The following is a 24670-nucleotide window of genomic DNA, read 5'->3' as shown; positions in this document are numbered from 1 at the left end:
CTCTCTCCCCCTTCTCTTCCCCTCCCTCCCCCCATGTTCCTATGCCGGGAGGGAGCAGGGAGAAATCTGGGCACCACCCCAAGCAGCACTCCCCTGCCAGCCGGGAGCAGTTTCTGACTTTACACCAGCAGCACACACCTCTCTGCCACCGTACAGCACCGCCCTTGACCACGGTACCCCTGGGCAATTCCCTGGTGGCACCCACCCCTAAGGCTGGCCCTGGCTACGGGCTTCAGAGAGAGTGACCAGACCAGGCGGCCATGGAGAGCTCCAGCCCCTGTTCTCCCCTCCCAGCTTCTAGCAATCAGAGGCCAGGGACATGCTTCCATGCTGATGACAGGTACTGCTCGATAACGATCCAAAGTACATTCATATTCCTCATCTGAGTCAGATGCCACCCACCGAAGATTGATTGTCCTGTCTAGTGGTTCAGGTTCTGCAGTGTCTGCATCAGAGTGTTGCTCTTTAAGGACTTCTGACAACATGTTTCACACCTCGTCCCTCTTGGATTTTGGAAGGCTCTTCAGATTCTTAAACCTTGGGTCAAGCACTGTTGCTATCTCTAGAAATCTCACATTATACCTTCTTTGTGTTTTTTGTCAAATTTGCATTGAAAGTGTTCTTAAAGTGAACAACATGTGCTGGGGCATCACCCAAGACTGCCATAAAACGAAATATATGGCAGAATGCGGATAAAACCATGGAGCAGGAGACATACAGTTCTTCATCAAGGTCTTCAGTCACAAATTAACGCATTATTTTTTTAACGAGCGTTATCAGCATGGAGCATGTCCTCTGGAATGGTGGTTGAAGTATGAAGGCATATGGATGTTAGCATATCTGGCACGTTAATACCTTGCAACGCTGGCTACAAAAGTGCCATGAGAGAGCCTGTTCTCACTTTTAGGTGACGTATATAAGACATGGGCAGCATTATTCTAGTAAATGTAAACAAACTTGTTTGTCTTAGCGATTGGCTGAACAAGAAGTAGGACTGACTGGACTCTAAAGTTTTACATTGTTTTCTTTTTGAGTCCACTTATGCAACAAAAAAATCTACATATGCAAGTTGCACTTTAATGATAAAGAGATTGCACTGCAGTACTTTATATTTTACAGTGTAAATATTTGTAATAAAACTATATATAGTGAGCACTGTACACTTCGTATTCTGTGTTGTAATTGAAATCAATATATTGAAAATGTAGAAAAACAAAAATAAATTTAAATTGGTATTCTATTGTTTAACGATGTGATTAAAAGAGATTAATCGTGATTTTTTTAAAGTTAATTGTGTAAGTTAACTGCGATTAATTGACAGCCCTAGATTTGAATTTTTCTGTCACATGCAGGACAAGCTGGAATAGCTGTGTCTATTGGGTTTCCGGGAAACCCAAAGCCCGCCCCATGCTAACGCATCCCCCCCCCCCAGCCTAAGGGGAGGTTCCACAGGGCCTCAGAAACCCACTAATTGCGGGGGACAACTAATAAAAGAACAGGGACAGGAGTGCGGTCAAAGGGTCATAAGAAGGGAGCCTGACGGGGACACTGAGCAGAGAAGCAGAGAAGCAGCCCCCACTGCTCCTCGAAGGCGTCAAGGGAGCCAGCGGATGCCGCCCAGAGGAACTCTGCCTGGATACGTGAACGGACTAAGGATCAGAAACAAGCCCCACAGTCGCAGGAGCCTGGGGGGAATTGTGCTGGGAAATTATTTCCTGTTCTGACATGTCCCCAGTTGCCCTTTTTGCCCTAACAGGCTGCAGCGCAACATCCATGTTTTGCTCCAGCTCATTCCGTCCTCCCAGGGGCCGGGGAAGGGAAATGGCTGCGGTGGAGCCAGTTGAGGGAGGGATTAGCAGGGAGTTGCTGGCGGGTTCCCTTGGCGGGGAGAAAGGGCAGTAAATACATAGGGGGTGGGAACTTCCAGGAAGGTTGGTCTGGGTGGGAGAGGGCAGGAAATCCCCAGGGTGGGGGACAGGGTGTGACAAACCTGCTGGGATTTGTTTACTGTGAGGCTCCAGCATTTCTCAAATGTGGCCAGCAGGGGCTTTTATTGTGGCCACAGCCTCCCGGGCTGTAACTGAGGGAGTGCGGTGGGGCTCAGGCTTCAGGCTTCTGCTCTGGGATGGTGGGCGACAGGCTCAGTCAAGATACATGGAACGTAGGCTGGGTGGGGAGAAGTCTGTGTAACTCATCCAGTTATTGATACACATGTGACTCGAATATTACCAATCTGTGTGTGTGTCCCCCCACACACAACCCCCCCCCAACCAACCATCTCCCAAACAGACCCTCAGTCCGGAAAACATTCATCCCTCATATTGTTAAAAAGATTCAAAGGAAACAGAAGAATCCCAGCTTTTAAAACAATCCTCTAGCAAGACAAAGAAACTCACATCTGTAGACTCAGAAAACACTCCCAAGAAATTTTAACAATATGTTGTTATGAAGAAACCAAAGTGATAAAGAAACCTGATTTTTCAACTACTTTAAAAAAATCTTCTCAAATCAGCATCTTTAAACTGAAACTTTTTCTGCTTTTTAACCAGACAATTCTCCCCAGAAGAAGAGGCACTGGTCCTGGAGACACTGCAATACCAGGTCAATGCATGCGGTGGACAGAGCAAGCTCCTATTCCATCCCCTTGTTTCAAAAATCAATTTAATATACAGTCCTCAAATAAAGGACCTATCAGATACAACTTTAGATAATGTTTCTTCAAGGTTCCCAAGACACAGACCAGGTTTTCATCTCGAGGCCAAAAGACCAATAACATCAAGACAATTGATCACGGCCTTGGATAGGCCAAGAGACTACTCACCCCATCTGAGCTCAACGAGCCAACTGATAAGAACAGATTTAAATTTTATTAGAGAATATTTAAAATAAACGATACAAAGTGTTTGAAGCGTCAGTTATTGTGTCATTGGGGGTAACATACAGGTTGTGGGGGGATGTTAGCATTTTGGTGTTAGGCAGCATATACAGATACACAGTCTGTCATGTCCCCAATGCGGGGTATACGGTGGGAGAGTTCAAGGTACAGCCAGCAAGCAGTGAGGGCACATCACTCATACAAACAGGTTATGGATAGTCGTGGGCATGAATAAATGAGCGGACTGGGTAATGATGATAGGATGACCCTCACAGGGCAGAGTTCAGTGTGGTTGGTTCAGGGCTCAGGGGATAAAGTCCAACAGGGGAAGTTTACAGGTCTCTTCCCCCTTGTGGGTGTGTGGAGTCACGCCGGCTCACTCTTGGTATTGACGGTGGCCGGTGACGTGCTCTGTGTAAATGTCTCTGGACCACCGAATAGCGTCCGAGACCATTAGGCATCTCATGAGCCGTGCGTAGCGACGGCCCACCCCACAGGTCCGCAGCACGCGCTCATTAAGGGGGTCCCAGGCGCCCAAGGCCCCAACGATCAGAGCGTTGGTGTAGACCTCGTAGCCCTTTGCTCGCAGGGTGTCAGCCAGGGGAGCGTACTTTTCGAGTTTGCGGGCTCGGGCTTGGCGGAAGGCCGTGGTCCTATTCTCGAACGGGACCGTCACGTCGACGAGGATGATCTTTTTCCGGTCCTCATCCGTGATGACGATGTCCGGGCGCAGCGGGCTGTCGGTGCCGGGGATGGCGCGATTGACAGCGATCTCTCCCAGGTGCGGGGCGATGGCCTTCACCAGGCGGTCCTGGACGGCGTTGTGGTGCAGCTGCCAGGCTCTGCCGTGGGGTCTGCAGCTGCACAGGACGTGGGGCAAGGTCTCCATGGCGTACCCGCACCTCCGGCAGCGTTTGTCCGGGTTCCCGTGGCAGATGGCTCCGTTGAGGGGGACGCAGTTCAGCCGGGCGCGGTGTATGAACCGCCAGTCGGCGAAACGGATGAAGCTGCCTGAGGGGAGGAAGTGGTTGCTGGAGTCCCACTTGCTGGTGACCTCAAAAGCCTTGCCCTGGTCCGGCTTTTTCTTCAGGGTGTCCACGTAGAGCGCGCGGGTGGCGGCCTTCAGCGACCTCTCCAGCATGCCTCTGGCTCCAGGGCTGACGATGGTGTTGTCCTCCGTCCCGATCTGCGGTATCAGGACTCCTAGCTCCCGCCGATCTTCGCTCCATACCCAGCGGCAGCCCAGTCGCTTTCCCAGTCGGCGGGTGGCGTTGCGGGCGCGGGTCCACAGCGAGGCGACGTCGCCCCTGAACGGGCCGAATTCTCCATCCAGGGAGCCGCTCAGGAAGGTGGCCACGTCTTGGTCGGAGGGGGGTCTGCCGATTCGCCTCGCGGTGGCGGCGCGCAGGGCGGTCGTCGCGATGTTCTTAACTGTGGCGTCCGGGCACGTCAGGAGGCGGAAGGCATGCGTGATTACCGCGATGTCGCAGAGGTCTCCCATGCGGGGGACGTTGGCGCCCCCGTGACGGTGAGCGATGTATACGAGCTCGTTGCTGGCTCTCTGGGGTAGGGACAGCCACTTCTTCACCAGCTGCCGGATGTTGTTGTCCGCCTTGTTGAGGGGCACCTTTGCTACGGCGGATCCTCTCAGGACGAAGGCGATGCCGGGGATCAGGAAGGTGTTGAGGGCATTGATTTTCTGCCACGGCGCCAGCAGGGATGCGTCGATCTTGGCGGCGTCCTGCAGGATCTCCCGGATGGTGTCCTCGGGGGTCTGCCGGACGCGGAAGCCCGTCGGCGTGCCGAGGTGCTGGTACGCCTGCCCCTCCGCCATGGGGACAACGGACTCGCCCTGGATAAGGAACTCCGTCGTCAGCACTGAGTCCCTCTTGTTCCCGTCAACGTGGAGGGACGCGCACTTCTTGGCGTTGAAGCGGAGTCCTGTCCAGTCTGCGGCTCTCCCAATGGTGTCGAGCATGCCCTGGAGCCTCTCGGGGTCGTCCGCGGTCAGGACCAGGTCGTCCGCGTAGGCCAAGACGCTCACTCTCTCGCCATGTAGGTCGAAGCCGTCAGTGCTGTTGGAGATCGCCCGCAGGAGCGGCTCCATGGCGAGGTTGAAGACGATGGGGCTGAGGGGGCAGCCCTGCTTCACGCCGCTGTGGATAGGAATCTCGGCGGTCTTTCCTTCCACCGAGCGGATGGTGGTGCTGCAGCCCTCATAGAGTTCCCGGATCAGGCGAAGGAAGGTCTCCGGCATCCCGAACTCCCGTAGCGTGCTGAAGATGTGGTGGTGGGGGATGGACCCGAAGGCGTTGGCCAGGTCGAGCCATGCTACCGTGCACTGCTTCCGCTCCCTCCTGGTCAACTGGAGGACGGTCTGGAGCAGGAAGTTGTGCTCGTAGCACCCCTCCGACGGCATGAAGCCCTTCTGGGCCGGGCTGATGGCTCCCCCGGTCGTCGCCCACTCCGTGATCCTGGCTGCCAAGCAGCTGGCGTACAGTTTGTACATCGTGGAGCAGAGGGAGATGGGTCTCCAGTTGCTGGGGTCGTCTCGCTCGCCCTTTTTGTGGATCAGGACGGTCATGGCCTTCTTCCAGGAGGTGGGCGACCGGCCGAAGCGCCGACACAGGTTAAAGATGCCGGAGAGCACGAGGCAGCCGGGGTCTCGCTTCTTGAGGAGGCCGTAGGGGATGCCATCTTTTCCGGGCGCGGTGTTTTTGGTTCTGGAGAGCCGCGCCGACACCTCTTTGGGCGTGAAGTCGGCCTCTAGACCGTCTGCGTTGGCGACGCGGGGCAGCGGACGGAGGCACTCCGGGCGCTGCGCGTCGTTCCTGGGCGGAAGCAGAGGCTGAATGAGCTCCCCCTTCACATCTAGTGAGGAGCTGTGTGAAAGACTTCAGGAACAGACCGCGTTTGCATAGACACACCTACTCTGCCTAGCTATGCAGCATGATGGGGACACTTTCCCAAAATGACCAGTTTTGGCTGGTGGCAGGTTACAAATCACTTTAGGATTGAGTGGAATGAAATGTTATTATCCTTCCTGCATGAGTGAAGGGCAGCAGAACATACCTAGTCGGTCCTGATGGAGGGGTAGGTGGGTGAGGAATAGCTTTCATTGGACTGCATAGATGTGATTGAGAACGTCACCCTAAAACAGTGGTCCCCAAACATTTCACACTGTGCCCTCTTATCCAGTTGGGAAGGGCAAAACCAGAGCTTGAGGCATTCAGCCCTGGGTGGTGGAGCTCAGACTTTTGGCTTCAGCCCCAGGCACTAATGCCAGCCCTGGCAACCCCATTAAAACAGGGTTATGACCCACTTTGGGGTCCTGACCCGCAGCTTGAGAACCACTGCTCTATGCTGAGGGGAGAGAGTTTTCATGTGGGTGCAGTTAATCCACTTCCCAAGAGGTGGCAGCTATGTCAGTGGGAGAAGCTATATCGGTGGGTGTGCAAGCTGTGGTGTTCACCACATTTAAGAAGTTTAATCAAACCCCATTTTTAAAACCACTTCTGGTCTGGGAATGGCAAAGGATCTCGAGGAAGCAGGGTCTGTCCTTCAAAGTCTTGGAGATCATGAGTCCATGGTCATGGGGGTATAGCTTAGTGGTACAGTGCTTGATGGTAGATCAAGTGATCCTTGATTCAAGCCCCAGTGTTCTCTTATAACCTTCTTTCTTTTTTTTAAAAAAAGGAAAACATTTTCATTTCCATTCTTCATTATGTTCAGGAGCTCCACTATACGGGGGTGCTTGATATGAATGTAAACACTCAACATTTCACTGTCCAAATGCACAAAAACCTAGCAAAGCTGTCCATCAGCTGAAATCAGTTCCAATCCTCTAACTGTCTAGTTTATGTTTTCATCAATTAAACAAAGGTATCATAGGAATGTACATTTGAAGATTCCTCTTCTCCAGGAGCTATGTTGTGCAGAAGAACAAGAGCCACATCCAGCTACAGTTCAGGAGTCTGATGACCAAAGAGCCAATAAATGTTCTGAGGGATGGAGAAAAATGCCTTCTAGTGAGCTCAACCTGTTTCGCTTATCAAAAGAAGATGGAAAGGTGACTTCATTGAAGTGTTGAAGGGCCTTCATGGAGAGAATAGATTGGGTATTAAAGGGTTCTTGAATCTAGGAGAGAAAGGCATAACAAGACCCAGTGGCTGGAAGGTGAAAAGAGACAAATTCATATTACAACTAAGGCACAAATATTCAACAGCGAGGATGATTCACCACAGGAACAATCTACCAAGGAAAGTGGTGGATTCACCATCTCCTGATGTCATTTCATGAAGACTAGATGCCTTTCTGGAATGTGTTTGCTCCAAAAGTAGCTCTTGTGTCATACAGGAGGCCTGTGATATGCAGGGGGGTCAGATTAGATGCTCTAATGGTCTCTTCTGGTCATAAAGTCGACTAATTTCTGAAAAACTGACTGTAGCACTGGGAGCAGCGTCTGATGTTTTCCTGTCTAGCCGGCTTGCTGCCTAGAACGAACGCTCCTTGAGTGGGGTGATCCCCAGGGAGTAGCTCAAACCTCCAAAGTGCCTGGCCAGGGGCAGGACATTAGCCCAGCAAGGGAGGGGTGTGGCAGTGACATCACAAAGGCCTTTTGCAGGACCTCAGACTATTGGTCAAAGGTGGTGGGGAGGTGGTGACCTCACAGAGAGATGCTGACATCAGCCAGGCAGGATGGGGTGAGGGGCCAGGGAAACCTCAGAGACCCCTGTGGCTTTGCTTCAGCAAGTCTCCTTCTCCAGGTCTCTCTCTGAGGACTGAGAGAGTATTCGGGTTCAGGTACGTGAGCGCCAGGAGGAACCTCTTTCGAGTTTTCTCCTTCCCTTTTCCTGATTTTACTAGAAAACAGCCGTCCCTGTTTAGAAGGTAAGAGCCTCCTCGAGGTTTGAAACCTGTTCAGTCTGATCCATCTGGTGACAGTTGAATTCTAGGCATGGAAAACACGAGCTTAAGGAGGCAGAATTTTATTCCGTACCTGGGATTTTGTCCCTTAAAATCACTGGGGACATTAGGGTTTGTTCTTTTTGTTTCACCTTTTCCTCCATCCATCCCTCCCTCCTTTCTCTTCGTCTCTTGCTTCTTTTGTCCTTTCTCCTGTTCCCCTCCCAAAACCAGGAGCAGTGTCGGGGTGTGTTTGGGGCGGGGGCAGAAGAGGGGGATGGGCGGCACTGGGGGAGGGGGAGCTTGGGGGGTGTTGGGGGCGGGGGAGGAGGGGGATGGGCGGCAGTGGGGAGGGGAGCTTGGGGGTGTTGGGGCGGGGGCAGAAGAGGGGATGGGCGGCATCGGGAGGGGGAGCTGGGGTTGGGCACGGGGCAGAGAGGGGATGGGCGGCACTGGGGATTGGGAGCTCGGGGGTGTTTGGGGAGGGGGTACTGAGGGGATGGGCGGCACTGGGGAGGGGAGCTCCGGGGGTGTTGGGGCAGGGGCAGAAGAGGGGTTGGGCGGCATCGGGGAGCCTGGGGTGTTTGGGGCGGGGGCAGAGAGGGGAAAGGGAGGTCGGGGGTGTTGGGGGCGGGGCAGAGAGGGGATGGGCGGCACTGGGGAGGGGAGCCTGGGGGTGTTTGGGGGAAGAAGAGGGGATGGGCGGCACTGGGGAGGGGGAGCTCGTGGGGGTGTTTGGGGTGGGGGCAGAAGAGGGGATGGGCGGCACTGGGGAGGGGAGCTTGGGGGTGTTAGGGGACGGGGCAGAGACGGGGATGGGCGGCACTGGGGAGGGGAGCTGGGGGGTGTTTGGGGTAGGGGCAGAGAGGGGATGGGCGGCACTGGAGGAGGGGAGCTGGGGGTGTTTGGGGGCGGGGGCAGAGAGGGGGAGGGGCGGCACCGGGGGAGGGGGAGCTCGGGGGGTGGTGGGGGCGGGGGCAGAAGAGGGGGAGGGGCGGCACTGGGGGAGGGGGAGCTGGGGGTGTTAGGGGCGGGGGCAGAGAGGGGATGGGCGGCACTGGGGAGGGGAGCCTGGGGGTGTTTGAGTGCAGGAGCAGAAGAGGGGGATGGGCGGCATCGAGGAGCTCGGGGTGTTGGGGCGGGGGGCAGAGAGGGGATGGGCGGCACTGGGGAGGGGAGATCGGGGGTGTTGGGGACGGGGGCAGAAGAGGGGAGGGGCGGCACTGGGGAGGGGAGCTCGGGGGTGTTTGGGGCGGGGGCAGAGGGGGCCGCACTGGGGAGGGGAGCCTGGGGGTGTTGAGGGCGGGGTCAGAGAGGGGAGGGGCGGCACTGGGGACGGGAGCTCAGGGGATGGGCGGCACTGGGGAGGGGAGCTCGGGGGTGTTTGGGGCAGGGGCAGAGAGGGGATGGGCAGCGCTGGGGAGGGGACCACGGGGTGGGGTTGGGGTGGGGACAGAGAGGGGATGGGCGGCACTGGGGAGGGGAGCTCGGGGGTGTTTGGGGCGGGGCAGACAGGGGATGGGTGGCACCGGGGAGGGGCGCTCGGCGGGGTGGTGGGGCGGGGCAGAGAGGGGAGGCGGCACTGGGGTGGGGAGCCTGGGGGTGTTGGGGGCAGGGGCAGAGAGGGGATGGGCGGCACTGGGGAGGGAGCGCTGGGGGTTGGGGCGGGGCAGAGAGGGGATGGGCGGCACTGGGGAGGGGACCACGGGGTGGGGATTGGGAGGACAGAGAGGGGATGGGTGGCACTGGGGAGGGGAGCTTGGGGGTGTTTGGGGTAGGGGCAGAGAGGGGATGGGCGGCACTGGAGGAGGGGAGCTGGGGGTGTTTGGGGCGGGGGCAGAGGGGAGGGGCGGCACCGGGGAGGGGAGCTCGGGGTGTTGGGGCGGGTCAGAGAGGGAAGGGCAGCACTGAGGAGGGGAGCTCGGGGATGGGCGGCACTGGGGAGGGGAGCTCGGGGGTGTTTGGGGCGGGGCAGAGAGGGGATGGGTGGCACTGGGGAGGGGACCACGGGGTGGGGATTGGGGTGGGGACAGAGAGGGGATGGGCGGCACTGGGGAGGGGAGCTTGGGGGTGTTTGGGGTGGGGCAGAGAGGGGATGGGTGGCACCGGGGAGGGGCACTGGGGGTGTTGGGGCAGGGCAGAGAGGGGAGGGGCGGCACTGGGGTGGGGAGCTGGGGTTGGGGCGGGGGCAGGGAGGGGATGGGCGGCACTGGGGAGGGGCACTGGGGGTGTTGGGGCGGGGCAGAGAGGGGATGGGCAGCACTGGGGAGGAGGAGCCTGGGGGTTGGGGCGGGGCAGAGAGGGATGGGCGGCAGTGGGGAGGGGGAGCCTGGGGGTTGGGGGCGGGGAGGAGGGGAGGGGTGGCACTGGGGATGGGGAGCTCGTGGGGTTGGGGCGGGGCAGAGAGGGGATGGGCGGCACTGGGGAGGGGAGCTGGGGGTTGGGGCGGGGAGGGGATGGGCGGCACTGGGGAGGGGAGCTCGGGGGTGTTTGGGGCGCGGGCAGAGGGGCCGCACTGGGGAGGGGAGCCTGGGGGTGTTGGGGCGGGGTCAGAGAGGGGAAGGGCGGCACTGGGGAGGGGAGCCTGGGGGTGTTTGGGGCGGGGGCAGAGGTGGGGGCCGCACTGGGAGAGGGGACCACTGGGTGGGGATTGGGGTGGGGACAGAGAGGGGATGGGCGGCACTGGGGAGGGGAGCTTGGGGGTGTTTGGGGCGGGGCAGAGAAGGGGATGGGCGGCACTGGGGTGGGGAGCTGGGGGTTGGGGCGGGGCAGGAGGGGATGGGCGGCACTGGGGAGGAAGGAGCTCAGGGGGTGTTGGGGGCAGGGGCAGAGAGGGGATGGGCAGCACTGGGGAGGGGAGCTCAGGGGTTGGGGGCGGGCAGAGAGGGGATGGGCGGCACTGGGGAGGGGAGCCTGGGGGTGTTGGTGGCAGGGGCAGAGAGGGGATGGGCGGCACTGGAGGAGGAGCTGGGGGTGTTTGGGGGCGGGGCAGAGAGGGGAGGGGCGGCACCGGGGAGGGGGAGCCTGGGGGTGTTGGGGCGGGGCAGAAGAGGGGATGGGCGGCACTGGGGAGGGGAGCTGGGGGTGTTTGGGGCAGGGGCAGAGGGGGCCGCACTGGGGAGGGGAGCTGGGGGTGTTGAGGGCGGGGTCAGAGAGGGGAGGGGCGGCACTGGGGACGGGGAGCTCAGGGGATGGGCGGCACTGGGGAGGGGAGCTCTGGGGGTGTTTGGGGCAGGGGCAGAGAGGGGATGGGCAGCGCTGGGGAGGACCACGGGGTGGGGTTGGGGTGGGGACAGAGAGGGGATGGGCGGCACTGGGGAGGGGAGGAGCCTGGGGGTGTTTGGGGCGGGGCAGACAGGGGATGGGTGGCACCGGGGGTGGGGAGCCTGGGGGTGTTGGGGCAGGGGCAGAGAGGGATGGGCGGCACTGGGGAGGGAGCGCTGGGGTTGGGGGCGGGGCAGAGAGGGGATGGGCGGCACTGGGGAGGGGACCACGGGGTGGGGATTGGGGAGGGACAGAGAGGGGATGGGTGGCACTGGGGAGGGGAGCTTGGGGGTGTTTGGGGTAGGGGCAGAGAGGGGATGGGCGGCACTGGAGGAGGGGAGCCTGGGGGTGTTTGGGGCGGGGCAGAGAGGGGAGGGGCGGCACCGGGAGGGGAGCCTGGGGGTGTTGGGGGCGGGTCAGAGAGGGGAAGGGCAGCACTGAGGAGGGGAGCTCAGGGGATGGGCGGCACTGGGGAGGGGAGCTGGGGGTGTTTGGGGCGGGGCAGAGAGGGGATGGGTGGCACCGGGGAGGGGAGCTTGGGGGTGTTTGGGGTGGGGACAGAGAGGGGATGGGCGGCACTGGGGAGGGGAGCTCAGGGGGTGTTTGGGGCAGGGCAGACAGGGGATGGGTGGCACCGGGGAGGCGCTCGGCGGGTGTTGGGGCGGGGCAGAGAGGGGAGGGGCGGCACTGGGGTGGGGAGCCTGGGGGTGTTGGGGCAGGGGCAGAGAGGGGATGGGCGGCACTGGGGAGGGAGCGCTGGGGGTTGGGGCGGGGCAGAGAGGGGATGGGCGGCACTGGGAGAGGGGACCACGGGGTGGGGATTGGGGTGGGGACAGAGAGGGGATGGGCGGCACTGGGGAGGGGAGCTTGGGGGTGTTTGGGGCGGGGCAGAGAAGGGGATGGGCGGCACTGGGGTGGGGAGCCTGGGGTTGGGGCGGGGCAGGGAGGGGATGGGCGGCACTGGGGAGGGGAGCCTGGGGGTGTTGGGGGCGGGGCAGAGAGGGGATGGGCAGCACTGGGGAGGGGGAGCTCAGGGGTTGGGGGCGGGCAGAGAGGGGATGGGCGGCACTGGGGAGGGAGCTCGGGGTGTTGGTGGCGGGGCAGAGAGGGGATGGGCGGCACTGGGGAGGGGGAGCCTGGGGTTGGGGCGGGGCAGAGAGGAGGGGCGGCAGTGGGGAGGGGAGCCTGGGGTTGGGGCGGGGCAGGAGGGGATGGGCGGCAGTGGGGAGGGGGCGCTGGGGGTTGGGGGCGGGGTAGAGAGGGGATGGGCGGCAGTGGGGAGGGGAGCTGGGGTTGGGGGCGGGGAGGAGGGGATGGGCGGCACTGGGGAGGGGGAGCCTGGGGGTTGGGGCGGGGAGGAGGAGGGGCGGCAGTGGGAGGGGGAGCTGGGGGTTGGGCTGCTCAGGAGCCGCCTCGCGAACGCTTCAAGGCCACGTGACGCCCTCTCGGAAACTCCGCCTCTCCGAGACAGCCAATAGGAAGAGGAGGCAGAGCCCTGACCAATGGGAGCGAGAAGAAACCTTCCCGCCCAGTTCCAGTGTGAGGTTGGGGGCTGCAGTGACCAGAGCCCCAGCAGGGTGCAGCGGGGGCTGCAGTGACCAGAGCCCCAGCAGGGTGCAGCGGGGGCTGCAGTGACCAGAGCCCCAAGCAGGGTGCAGCGGGGCTGCAGTGACCAGAGCCCCAGCAGTGTGCATCGGGGCTGCAGTGACCAGAGCCCCAGCAGGGTGCATCGGGGGTGGGGGCTGCAGTGACCAGAGCCCCAGCAGTGTGCATCGGGGCTGCAGTGACCAGAGCCCCAGCAGGGTGCAGCAGGGGCTGCAGTGACCAGAGCCCCAGCAGGGTGCAGCGGGGGCTGCAGTGACTAGACCCCAGCAGGGTGCATCGGGGGCTGCAGTGACCAGAGCCCCAGCAGGGTGCATCGGGGCTGCACTGACCAGACCCCAGCAGGGGCGCTGCCGGCCGGGGGTTCCTGCAGTCTGGTGCCAGTCACAGGAGACCCGCAATAGCCTGACCCCACCCCTGTCCGAGCTCCCGCCCTGCCCCCAGCCCACTGCCTCTTGAGCAGCTCCCTGCGGTGTCACCACTACCCCCGGCTGTGTCCCCCGCAGCTTCCCAGCCCCCAGCTCCTCCGGTGGCCCCACACTTCCTCCCTGCAGCCTGCCCCATTCCCCTGAGTCCCAGCTTCACCCCGACATCTCTCCAACCCACCTCCCCATCGCAGCCTCTGCCCCCCAGTGCCCCGGCCCTGCTCCCCGGGGGGCTTGAGAGGCCCCCACCCCCACAATGGGCAGCTGCTGGCGCTGAGGAAGGGGGGTCTGGGCCAGGCCAGGTGCTGGGCCGATCCTGGGGAAAGAGAGACGAGCCGGCAAGGCTGAGAGGCCCCTCCCTTGTCTGGGGGGGGGACAGGGGCTCCCACAATTTGGCCAGTGTCACCCTACCCCATCCAGAGGAGACGTCCGCTCCCAGCAGGCCGTGCTCCACCTCCACCCCGCAGGAGGAGCCCCAGTCCAGCAGTGCCCCCCACCCCGCCCCCATCAGCAGCCAAGCCGGGAACCTGCCCCTTCTCCCCTGCGAGGGCTGCAGGACTCCCAGCCCCCGCAGCACCAGCCTCCCCCCATGTCCCCGGGGTGGGGTGGGGAAGGGGGATTCCTTCTTCCCATTGCCCAGATCCCACCCCCACCCTGGGCTGCCCAGACGGGAGCCAGGGGCTGCAGCAGTTGGCTGCTTCCCCAGGGCTACCAAGGAGCTGCCAGGAGAAGGGACGAGATTCTCCACGGCTCTGCAGCCGTTCACACTGGGACCCGTCTCACATGGGGGAAACTGAGGCACCAGGGAGGGCGCGATGGGCTGCACCAGCTCAGATTGGGAGTCTGCGGGAGAGCCAGGAATAGAACCCAGGAGTCCTGGCTCCATGGGCAGCTTGGGACTCCTCCACTTGGGGAGGCTGGGCGGGCCCGGACTGTGGCCCTGCCCCAAGGCCTGCTGCCACTCAGCCTCCTCCTGCCAAAGCCCCGCCCACACGCCCCTTCCACCCCGCCCACACTCCCCCTTCAGCCCCGCCCACACGCCCCTTCAGCCCCGCCCACACGCCCCCCTCAGGACCCATTTGTTCCACTCCTCTGACCCCCCCCGCCACCTCTCACGTCTCTGCCCCCGAGGCCCTGCCCCTGGTGCCCCTTCGCCCCCACCCCAAGGCCCCCCCCACCTGCCTCTCTGCCGTTTGCACCCCCGGCCTCTCCCCCCACGGCCCCATGTGGCCGGATGGAGCTTGGGAAAGGGCGAAGTGAGGATGGGGCCTTGCGGGGGAGAGGACGAGTGGGAGCAGGGCCTCTGGGTGGAGCACGGGCCAGGTGCCTCCCCGGGCCCCTTATACCCACCGCCCCTGCCTGGCTCCCGGCCTCCCCGGCTCTAACCACTAGACCCAGCGGCACTGGGACAATTTGTATAGTGGGAGGTGCTGAGAGCCAGTGAACAAAACTGTAAACCCTGCACAGGATGGAAACCACTTCAAGCCGGGGGGGGCACCACGACTGGCCCCCACTCCCTTCCCAGAGCCAGCGGTGGGACCCGGATACCCTGGCTCCCAACCCCCACTCTAACCACTAGCCTGCACTGCCCTCCCACAGCTGGGGAGAAGAACCAGGAGTCCTGACTCCCAGCCCGGCCGTGGGTGGAGCAGGACGTACTGGCCATGGGCTCAGCTGGGCATCGCTTACCATCAGGCTGGATGGTATCCCAGTGCTGACCTCCAGACCCACAGATCTGCTGGTGCCCCTCACTCCCGACCCGCAGCCCCTTGGTTCCCCCCAGCACTGACGGTGCCCCTCACTCCCGACCCGCAGCCCCTCCTATCCCAATCCTGATCTCCACACCCACAGCTCTGCTGCTGCCCCTCACTCCCGACCCGCAGCCCCTCCTATCCCAGTCCTGATCTCCAGACCCACAGTGCTGCTGATGCCCCTCACTCCCGACCTGCAGCGACTGGGCTTCCCGCGGAGCTCCCCAGTCACTGTGCTGCCGGTGCCCCTCACTCCCGACCCGCAGCCCCTCATATCCCAATCCTGATCTCCACACCCACAGCTCTGCTGGTGCCCCTCACTCCCGACCCGCAGCCCCCTGGATTCCTCGCTGAGCTCCCCAGTTACTGCGCTGCCGGTGCCCCTCACTCCCGACCCGCAGCCCCTTAGGCGTACACCAGCTCTGACGGTGCCCCTCACTCCCGACCCGCATCCCCCTGGATTCCCCGCTGAGCTACCCAGTTACTGCGCTGCCAGTGCCCCTCACTCCCGACCCGCAGCCCCTACTATCCCAGTCCTGACCTCCAGCCTCACAGCTCTGCTGGTGCCCCTCACTCCCGACCCGCAGCCCCCTAGTCTCCCTCCAGCTCTGCCGGTGCCCCTCATTCCCAACCCGCAGCCCCTGCTATCCCAGTCCTGACACCAGACTCACAGTTCTGCTGCGGCCCCCTCCGCCCGACCCGGCGCCCCATAGGCGTCCACCAGCTCTGACGGTGCCCCTCACTCCCGACCTGCAGCCCCCTGGTCTCCCTCCTGCTCTGCTGCTGCCCCTCACTCCCGACCCGCAGCCCCTCCTATCCCAATCCTGATCTCCAGATCCACAGCTCTGCTGGTGCCCCTCACTCCCGACGAGCAGCCACAGGGATTCCAGCAGAGATCACCAGACACTGTGCTGCCGGTGCCCCCACTCCTGACCCACAGACCCCTGGGCTTCCTTCAGCTCTACCGGTGCCCCTCACTCCCGACCCGCAGCCCCCTGGGTTCCCCCCAGCTCTAGTGGTGCCCCTCACTCCTGACCCGCAGCCCCTGCTATCCCAGTCCTGACCTCCAGACTCACAGTTCTGCTGCTGCCCCTCACTCCCGACCCGCAGCCCCTCCTATCCCAATCCTGATCTCCACACCAAGAGCTCTGCTGGTGCCCCTCACTCCTGTCCCGCAGCCCCCTGGATTTCCCGCTGAGCTCCCCAGTTACTGCGCTGCCAGTGCCCCTCACTCCCGACCCGCAGCCCCTACTATCCCAGTCCTGACCTCCAGCCTCACAGCTCTGCTGGTGCCCCTCACTCCCGACCCGCAGCCCCCTCGATTCCTCGCTGAGCTCCCCAGTTACTGCGCTGCTGGTGCCCCTCACTCCCGACCCGCAGCTCCTTAGGCGTCAACCAGCTCTGACGGTGCCCCTCACTCCCGACCCGCAGCCCCTGCTATCCCACTCCTGACCTCCAGACTCTCAGCTCTGCTGGTGCCCCTCACTCCTGACCCACAGCCCCCTGCTCTCCCTCCAGCTCTGACGGTGCCCCTCACTCCCGACCCGCAGCCCCCTCGATTCCTCGCTGAGCTCCCCAGTTACTGCGCTGCTGGTGCCCCTCACTCCCGACCCGCAGCCCCTGCTATCCCAGTCCTGACCTCCAGACTCTCAGCTCTGCTGGTGCCCCTCACTCCCGACCCGCATGGGTCACCCCTGGAGCAGGTTAAAGCTGCAGGGTGACAGTGGGGTTGCTGCCCCTGTGAACAGCTGCTGTAGCACCGCCTGGGCAGGACAGGGAGAGCCAGTTATACCCCCCCCCCAGCCTGTATCGGGGAATGGGAGCGCTCACACCCTGGGGACCCACCCACCAGAGATCTGCTGTGGGGGAGAGTGGCACCCACACACCCAGGATCTTCTAGAGAGGGACAAGGGCATCCACACTCCGGGATCCTCTGCAGAAGGACGGACACCCACACACCCAGGATTCTGTATGGGGGGCAGAGGTACCCGGACACCTGGGCGGGGGAAGGGGGCACCGAAACATCCGGGATCTTACCTGGCAGGACAGCGGCGCCTGCAGCTCAACATGAGACGGGGGCGGGGGGAGCAGGAGCATTTCCCAGTTCCAGGCTGTCCCCATCTGGCCAAGGCACAGAGCTCACAAGCAGAGTTTAAAGCTCCAGCTGCCAGGCAGCAAAATAAGCCGGGCTCCCTGGCTAGTGCCTTTGATCCCAGCACCTGGGGAGGCTGAGGCTGGCGGATTGCTTGAGCTCAGGAGTTCTGGGCTGCAGGGGGCTGTGCCGATCGGGTGTCTGCATTACGTTCAGCATCAATATGGTGATCCCTGGGAAGCTCAGGGTCTCCAGGTTGCCTAAGGAGGGGTGAACCGGCCCAGGTCGGAAACAGAGCAGGTCAAAACTCCCGTGCCGATCAGTAGTGGGATCGCACCTGTGAATAGCCCCTGCAGCGTAGCCTGGGCAAGACAGTGAGACACGGTCTCTTTTAAGACCCCCCCCCCCCCGCAGAGCCTGGAGGGGGGATGGGAGCACCCACACGCTGGGGATTCTGACTTGGGGGGAGGGACGCCCCCCTGCACACGGATCTTGAAAAGGGGAACAGAGACACCCACAGAGCCTGGATGGGAGCAGGGGAACCATACATGGGAGCTAGTTCATGGGGTGGGGGACACACCCATATGCTCCGTTGCACCATTCTTAATGAGAAGAACGGGGGCATCCGCACAACACGGATCCTTAACGGGCGGGGGGACACCCACACACTCCACTATTAACCAGGAGGGACAGGGGCACCAGACACCCCCAGTAGCGTGGAGAACACCCACAGCCACCGGATCCCTCATTGGGGGTAAGACAGAGGGGATTGTAATGGGGTCCAGCGCACCCACGCACCAGGGATTGTTAAGGGTTGAAGGGACAGGGACACCCACACACACTGAGATCACATCATTGGAGGAACGCAAACCCTCCACAGAAGGACCTGGTCTGTTCCATGATGGCAGCCCAGCCTGGGTGAGTCAAAGTCTCTTTTTATACAGGCACGCCCCAGAGCGCCTGACTAGGGGGAGAGAGACACCCACCCACCAGAGATCCTTAATGGTCTAGGGTGCACCCACACACCAGGGATTCTTATGGGTGGGAGGAATGGAGACAGCCAGACACACTGAGATCACTTCCTCCAAGGAGCCTGGGCCAGACAGGGAGACACAGTCCCCCTTTACAGATCTGCCAGACAACCTTCCTCCTCCTCCACACAATGTTCTTATCTGGAGGTGAAGCCAGGGAAACCACATGGAGGATTCTTATCTGGGGAACTGGGGGGACCCACTCACCACCAGAGATTCTTAAGGGCAGGAGGAACAGGGACTCCCACCTCTGCAGCATGGGGGTGGGTCGCCTGCTGGGATCATCTGGGCATATTTCACCTCGTCAGCTCCCTGCCATTGCCTTGGGGGCCCCTTGTTCGCTGCCTCTGGCACCCAGTTTAGCCTCCTTCCTGAGCTGAAACGCTTTGATCTGTCTAAGGTCTGTGGGATCAGTGTGTGTCATGGTGTAATTCTGTGTTATTCGGGGGTCAGACTAGCTGAGCTAATGGCCCCTTCTGCCCTTAAACACCATGAGAACATTTCCCTGGTTTCTCCTTGCGCCTGACAGACACCGCGGTGAGGGGCCCAATAGAAGATCCTGGACACAGCGCTCTGGCTCTTACGTTACTTGGGGACGTCAGCGCTTTCCTAGCAAAGCTGCTGCTAAAGCGCTGGATTTGGGGAACGGTTCAGCTCCGATTCAGAGATCTGCCCGCGGGGTGTGAACCTGCCACGAGGAGCGGGAAACGCAACCAGCAACGGGAGGCGTTGGCTGAGCTCCAGGCTGCCCCCGTGTGGCCAAAGCTTAGAACTGAGCAGCGGAGTTTAAAGCTGGCGCTGGGAGGGACCTGAACACGCGGGGCACGAAGGCTCCTGCGTGTAACGCTTGTTGGGTGGGCAGCTGAGTGTAGCTGATTGCCGGGGTTCAGGGCTGCACCCCGGAGTGCTGAGCAGGTGTCTGTGCTCAGGTTGGCCTTGCTATGCTGGTTTCTGGGAAGTTTGGGATCGCCAGTCCCCCTAGGGAGAGGGGAGACAGGTCAGCCCAGGAAAGAAGGGTTTAGAAACTCTGGTACCAATTGGCAGTGGGACTGCCCCTGTGAAGAGCCGCTGCAGCCCCGCCAGGGAGAGCCGGTCTCTCTTTATGCAGCCCCCCCCCCCATTCCTCAGGATGAGGGTTGTGCTCAAAGATCTGTGCCCCGTGTTTTCACCTCCATGTGAGGCGCACAGTGCAAATAACCCTCAGCGCATCAGCTCAGTTCCAGGCTCCACTTCCACCCGCTCAGAGCGCAGAGCTCCCAGGCTGAGCCTGAAACTGGAAGCGGGAGACCCTGTAACCAGCTGGGCCCCGTGGCTGGTGCCTGTGATCCCAGTGCCTCGGGAGGCTAAGACTGGTGGATCGCTTGAGCTCAGGAGTTCTGGGCTGCAGGGGGCTGTGCCGATCAGGTGTCCACACTAAGCTCAGCATCAATATGGTGATCCCTGGGAAGCTTGGGGTCTCCAGGCTGCCTAAGGAGGGGTGAACCAGCCCAGGTTGGAAACGGAGCAGGTCAAAACTCCTGTGCTGATCAGTAGTGGGATCTTGCCTGTGAATAGCCCCTGCAGCATAGCCTGGGCAAGACAGTGAAACACGGTCTCTTTTTATACAGACACCCCCCCGCAGAGCCTGGATGGGGGGATGGGAGCACCCACACGCTGGGGATTCTGACTTGGGTGGAGGGACGCACCCAAGCAACACGGATCTTGAAAAGGGGAACAGAGACACCCACAGATCCCAGATGGGGGCAGGCAGGGGAAACCACACACTGGAGCTAGTTCATGGGGTGGGGGACAGAGACACTCACCAGAGATCCTGGATGGGAGCACCCACATGATGGGGATCTTGAACTGGGAGTAGGGAAGCACCATGTACCAGAGGTTCTGAAGGGGGAACAGGGACACCCACACACCAGGTGTCTTGCAGCAAGAGCTGCGGTCTTGATTTACACAGGGCAGTGATGGGGAATTAACCACGTCCCTTGCGGAGCTTGTTCCACTAGATGATTAGCCTCATTGTCAACACTATGAGTTTATATCGAATTTAGCAGTGTTAAATCACATTAACCTTGCACCCATCCACACAACGAAGCCCTTTATATCGATATAAAGGGCTCTTAATACCGGTATCTGTACTCCTCCCCGATGAAGGGAATAGCGCTGAAATCGGTATTGCCATGTCGGATTGGGGTAGTGTGGCCGCAATTCGATGGTATTGGCATCCGGGCGCTATCCCACAGTGCACCATTGTGACCGCTCTGGACAGCAATCTGAACTCGGATGCACTGGCCAGGTTGACAGGAAAACCCCTGCGAACTTTTGAATTTAATTTCCTGTTTGCCCAGCGTGGAGCGCTGATCAGCACAGGTGACCATGAAGTCCCAGAATCAAAAAAGAGCTCCAGCATGGACCATAGGGGAGATACTGAAACTGATCTCTGTATGGGGAGCTGAATCTGTTCTATCAGAAATCGGTTCCAAAAGACAAAATGCCAAAGCATTTGAAAAAATCTCCAATGCCATGATAGGCAGAGGCCACAACAGGGACTCAATACAGTGCTGAAACTTAAGGAGCTGAGACAAGCGTACCAGAAAGCCAAAGAATGAAATGGACGCTCACGGAGGGAGGGGCGACTGACGTCTGTAGCTATCCCACAGTTCCCGCACTCTCCGACAACCATTTGAATTCTTGGCTGAGTTCCCAAAGCCTGAAGGGTCAAAAACATTGTTGCGGGTGGTTCAGGGTTTATGTCGCCCCCCTCCCCCCGTGAAAGCAAAGGGAAAAAAATCATTTCTCGCCTTTTTTCAATGTCACCGTATGTCTACTGGATTCTGCTGTCAGACGCGGTGCTGCAGCGCTACACAGCAGCATCCCCTTCTCTTCCCTTGCGGACGGCAGATGGTACAGTAGGACTGGTATCTGTCCTCGCCGTCCTGTGAGTGCTCCTGGCTGGCCTCGGTGATGTCACCCGAGGGCGCCTGGGCAAAAATGGGAATGACTCCCAGATCATTCTCTTCTTTAAGCTTTGTCTAATGGAGATTCAGTCCTTCCTGGAATATCATAGCAGCTGGAGGCTGCCCTCCCCTCCCCCCTTTGAGCTCTACTTGCAGAGGCAATAAAGTCAGTGTTGTTTCAAATTCCTGCATTCTTTATTACTTCATCACACAAATGGGGGGATAACTACCACGGTAGCCCAGGAGGGGTGGGGGAGGAGGGAAGCAATGGATGGGGTTGTTGCAGGGGCACCCCCTAGAATGGCATGCAGCTCATCATTTCTGCCAGATGTCGGGGGCTCTGACCTGGAGCGGCCGTTTGCTTCTCTGGTTCTTTTGTAGGCTTGCCTGATAGTCTAGACAGGACTGACTCTCCCTTTAGACAAAACTTAAAGAAGGAAATGACCTGGGGAGTCATTCCCATTTTTGTCCATGTGCCCCCAGCCAACCTCACCAAGGCAAGCCAGGAGAACCCATGATAGCAGCAAATGGTACAGTATAACTGGCAACTGTCATCGTCAACTTGCAAAGCAGCAGATGGGACGGTATGGCTGGTAACCATCTCTGCCAACTTGCAAAAGGCAAGGGGATGCTGCTGTGTAGCGCTGCAGTACTGCGTCTGTCAGCACCATCCAGTAGACATACTGTGACAGTGAAAAAAGGCTGAACAAGCTCCATGGTTGCCGTGCTTTGGCGTCTGCCCAGGCAATCCAGGGAAAATGGCACGAAGTGATTGTCTGCCGTTTCTTTCATGGAGGGAGGATTGAGTGACGACATTTACCCAGAATCACCCACGACACTGTTTTTGCCCCATCAGGCACTGGAATCTCAACCCAGAATTCCAATGGGCGGGGGAGGCTGTGGGAACTATGGGATAGCTATGGGATAGCTACCCACAGTGCAACGCTCTGGAAATCGACACTAGCCTCAGTACATGGATGCACACCTCCAAATTAATGTGCTTAGTGTGGCCGTGTGCACTCGACTTTATACAATCTTTCCAAAAAACAGTTTATGTAAAATTGGAATAATCCCATAGTGTAGACATACCCTGTGATTAACAACTTTGGTGGCTAATTGAAAGGCTGATGGTTCAAATGCAGGTGAAGATGGAGGTTGGTTTTTTTTAGTGATGAGAATCCAGTACATTTTAACAGGCAGAAAAGCGCCTCAATGCGGGTCTAGCCTCATTGGGCAAGAATAAGCAATACTTTTGCTAAATGCATTGGTGGTATAGTGGTGTGCATAGCTGCCTTTCAAGCAGTTAATCTGGGTTTGATTCCCAGCCAATGCAAGGATGTGATGTTTTCTCTGCTGGGAATTGGTTTAATTTCAGTCACATTGTATCAGTTTAGCAATGGAAGGAGAGAATCAATGTGCTGCAGGTCATTAAACACTCAGTGGAGGAAGAAAGGGGCGGGACTATACAATGAGCTGTTGGAGTCATCGTGGTATTACAATGTTTGTTTTATTTATTTTAAAAAAATTCTTTACTTCCCTCTCTCTTTTAGACTAAGAGCCTTTAAGGTCAGAAGGGACCAGTGTGATCATCTAGACCGACCTGCTGCACCTTGCAGGCCAAAAGACCCCACCCACCAACTCCTGTAATAGACCCAGGAGGGGAGGCAGCTCTGTGCACTGCCCCTGCCCCAGGCAGCACATGGAGGCCCTCTGCTCCCATCCCCCCATGGGTGTGCAGAGATGTGCCAGCAGCACTGAGGTGGCTCCCTGCCCACTCTGCCTCCGTCCCTCTGTGCCACCCCCAGAAATGGCCGGCATGTCCCAGCATCCCCTGGGGCGGGGGGAGTGTCTCCATGCGCTGCCCCTGCCCCTAGTACCCACTCCACAGCCCCCATTGGCCACTGGGAGCTCTGGGGGCAGCACCTGCAGGCAGCGGCACACCGAGACCCCCTGGCACGGCCCACCTAGGAGCTGCTGCCAGAGGGTTGTGTTTACCAGGCACTTTGGGAGCTGCACTGGCCGGGGTAAGCACCACCCCTCCTGCACCCCAACCCCCTCCCCCAGCGCAGAGCCAGCACCACACACCCAAATTTCCTCACAGAGCTTTGCTTGTCTTCCTTTCACCCAGAACCGTCTTTCTTCTCCTGGGCTGCAAGTAGCCATCCCTGGGAAGCCAAGAGGCAGGCACAGGATTCTACCTCCCAGCAGCCAACCGCACCTCCCCAGGCTTTGCAGAACAACTGGTGGTGCTCTACTAACCCCACTTAGCCGCACTGAGGCGCTGAGCTTCTGCCCTGCCTTCCTCAGCTCGACTTTCCTCTTTTGCCCCATTCCTGCCTCACTCCCTCCTTTGGCAAGTCACACAGAGGAGGCCAGCAGCAAGAGCCGGCCGCCATAGGCCAACCTCCAAGTGCAGAGGAGACCAAGCCACAAGGCTTCAAAAGGTGACCAGCCCAGATCCACTAGCTTTCCCCTGCTGATGCCAAGGCTTTTTCTCAGCTCATTTCACCACCCTCTGCCCTGCAGGGGTTGAGTTTATCGCAGGTGTTACCCCAAATTGGGCCAGCTAGTAAGCATAGGGAGGACTAATGACCCACCAGAGTTTGGCAGAAAGCAGCACATTTATTATACTGACAGCTAAGCTCAAAAGAAGAAGTGGGGGGTGTCACACTCACACTTGCATACTCACGCTCCCAGGACTGGCACAGCACTGGAGATGTCAGGATTCGGCAAGGTAAGTGTCCCACAGAGCAGCTATGGATGGTGTGATGAAGGTAAATCTTCCTGAGGCACAATGAAATACAACGCAGAGAACCACTGGCCAGGCGGTCCAGGCAAAGGGCATTCACTGGAGGTACAAGCTTGTGAGTGCTCTCCTGAGCACAGGGCCCCTTCCCCTTTTAAGGGCCTGCACCTCATGGCCTGCAACTAGAGATGACTTGGCTGCATCTGGTTGGTCACACTCCACCTTGGGCAGCTCTGGGTGTGTGAGTGCTGCCTAATTAGCGCCCCAGACACCTTGTCTACCTGGGAGCTCTTCTGCTCTTCAACCAGCCCATTCATCCCACCAGCATTCCAGGAGGGAGCGGGAGGGGGAAAGCCACTTCACAGGCATTCAGAGAGGGACAAGAGACAAAAGTGGGAGCAGGGGAAGTATAACAGACCTTTTGAGCATAGAAATCACTGCTGTTCCTATAACAGCAGGGACAGGCCAGTAGGAACTGGGAAAATCAAACCAGCATGTTTCTGCCTGGTTTTGAACCAGAGACCTTTTGTGTATTAGGCAAACGTGATAACCACTACACTACAGAAACTCTGTCATAGGCATCTGCCCCTCCCTTCATAAGAACATAAGAATGGCCATAGTGGGTCAGACCAAAGGTCCATCCAACCCCGCATCCTATCTGCCAACAGTGGCCAATGCCAGGTGCCCCAGAGGGACTGAACCTAACAGATAATGACCAAATGATCTCTCTCCTGCCATCCATCTCCACCCTCTGACAAACAGAGACTAGGGACACCATTCCTTACCCATCCTGGCTAATAGCCATTCATGGACTTAACCTCCATTCATTTATCTGCAAAAAGAAAGAGGAGTACTTGTGGCACCTTAGAGACTTACAAATTTATTTGAGCATAAGCTTTTGTGGGCTAAAACCCACTTCATCAGATGCATGCAGTGGAAAATGCAGCAGGAAGATATATACACAGAGAACATGAAAAAATGGGTGTTGCCATACACACTATAACAAGAGTGAGCAGTTAAGGTGAGCTATT

At 59.5% G+C, this 24670-nt stretch overlaps 1 protein-coding gene, 2 non-coding genes and 1 pseudogene across 3 annotated transcripts in view; 2 read left to right on the top strand and 2 right to left on the bottom strand.

The window, feature by feature from the left end:
* Positions 1–24670, top strand: part of LOC120375611 (zinc finger protein 850-like) — a gene marked incomplete at its 3' end in the record, with an annotated part of 610246 nt that overhangs the window by 181082 nt on the left and 404494 nt on the right. The window lies entirely within an intron of this gene.
* On the bottom strand, positions 2565–2817 carry LOC120376489 (annotated as a pseudogene).
* TRNAE-UUC lies at positions 22155–22226 on the top strand. Its single transcript has one exon. It is a non-coding gene; the product is annotated as a tRNA-Glu (tRNA).
* Positions 24135–24207, bottom strand: TRNAI-AAU. The gene has a single exon. It is a non-coding gene; the product is annotated as a tRNA-Ile (tRNA).

Source organism: Mauremys reevesii, linkage group 12 (assembly GCF_016161935.1).
Source record: "Mauremys reevesii isolate NIE-2019 linkage group 12, ASM1616193v1, whole genome shotgun sequence".
In the NCBI taxonomy this organism is placed as follows: domain Eukaryota; kingdom Metazoa; phylum Chordata; order Testudines; family Geoemydidae; genus Mauremys; species Mauremys reevesii.
The sequence above is the reverse complement of the archived record's forward strand: the minus strand, read 5'-3'. Positions and strand labels throughout refer to the sequence as shown.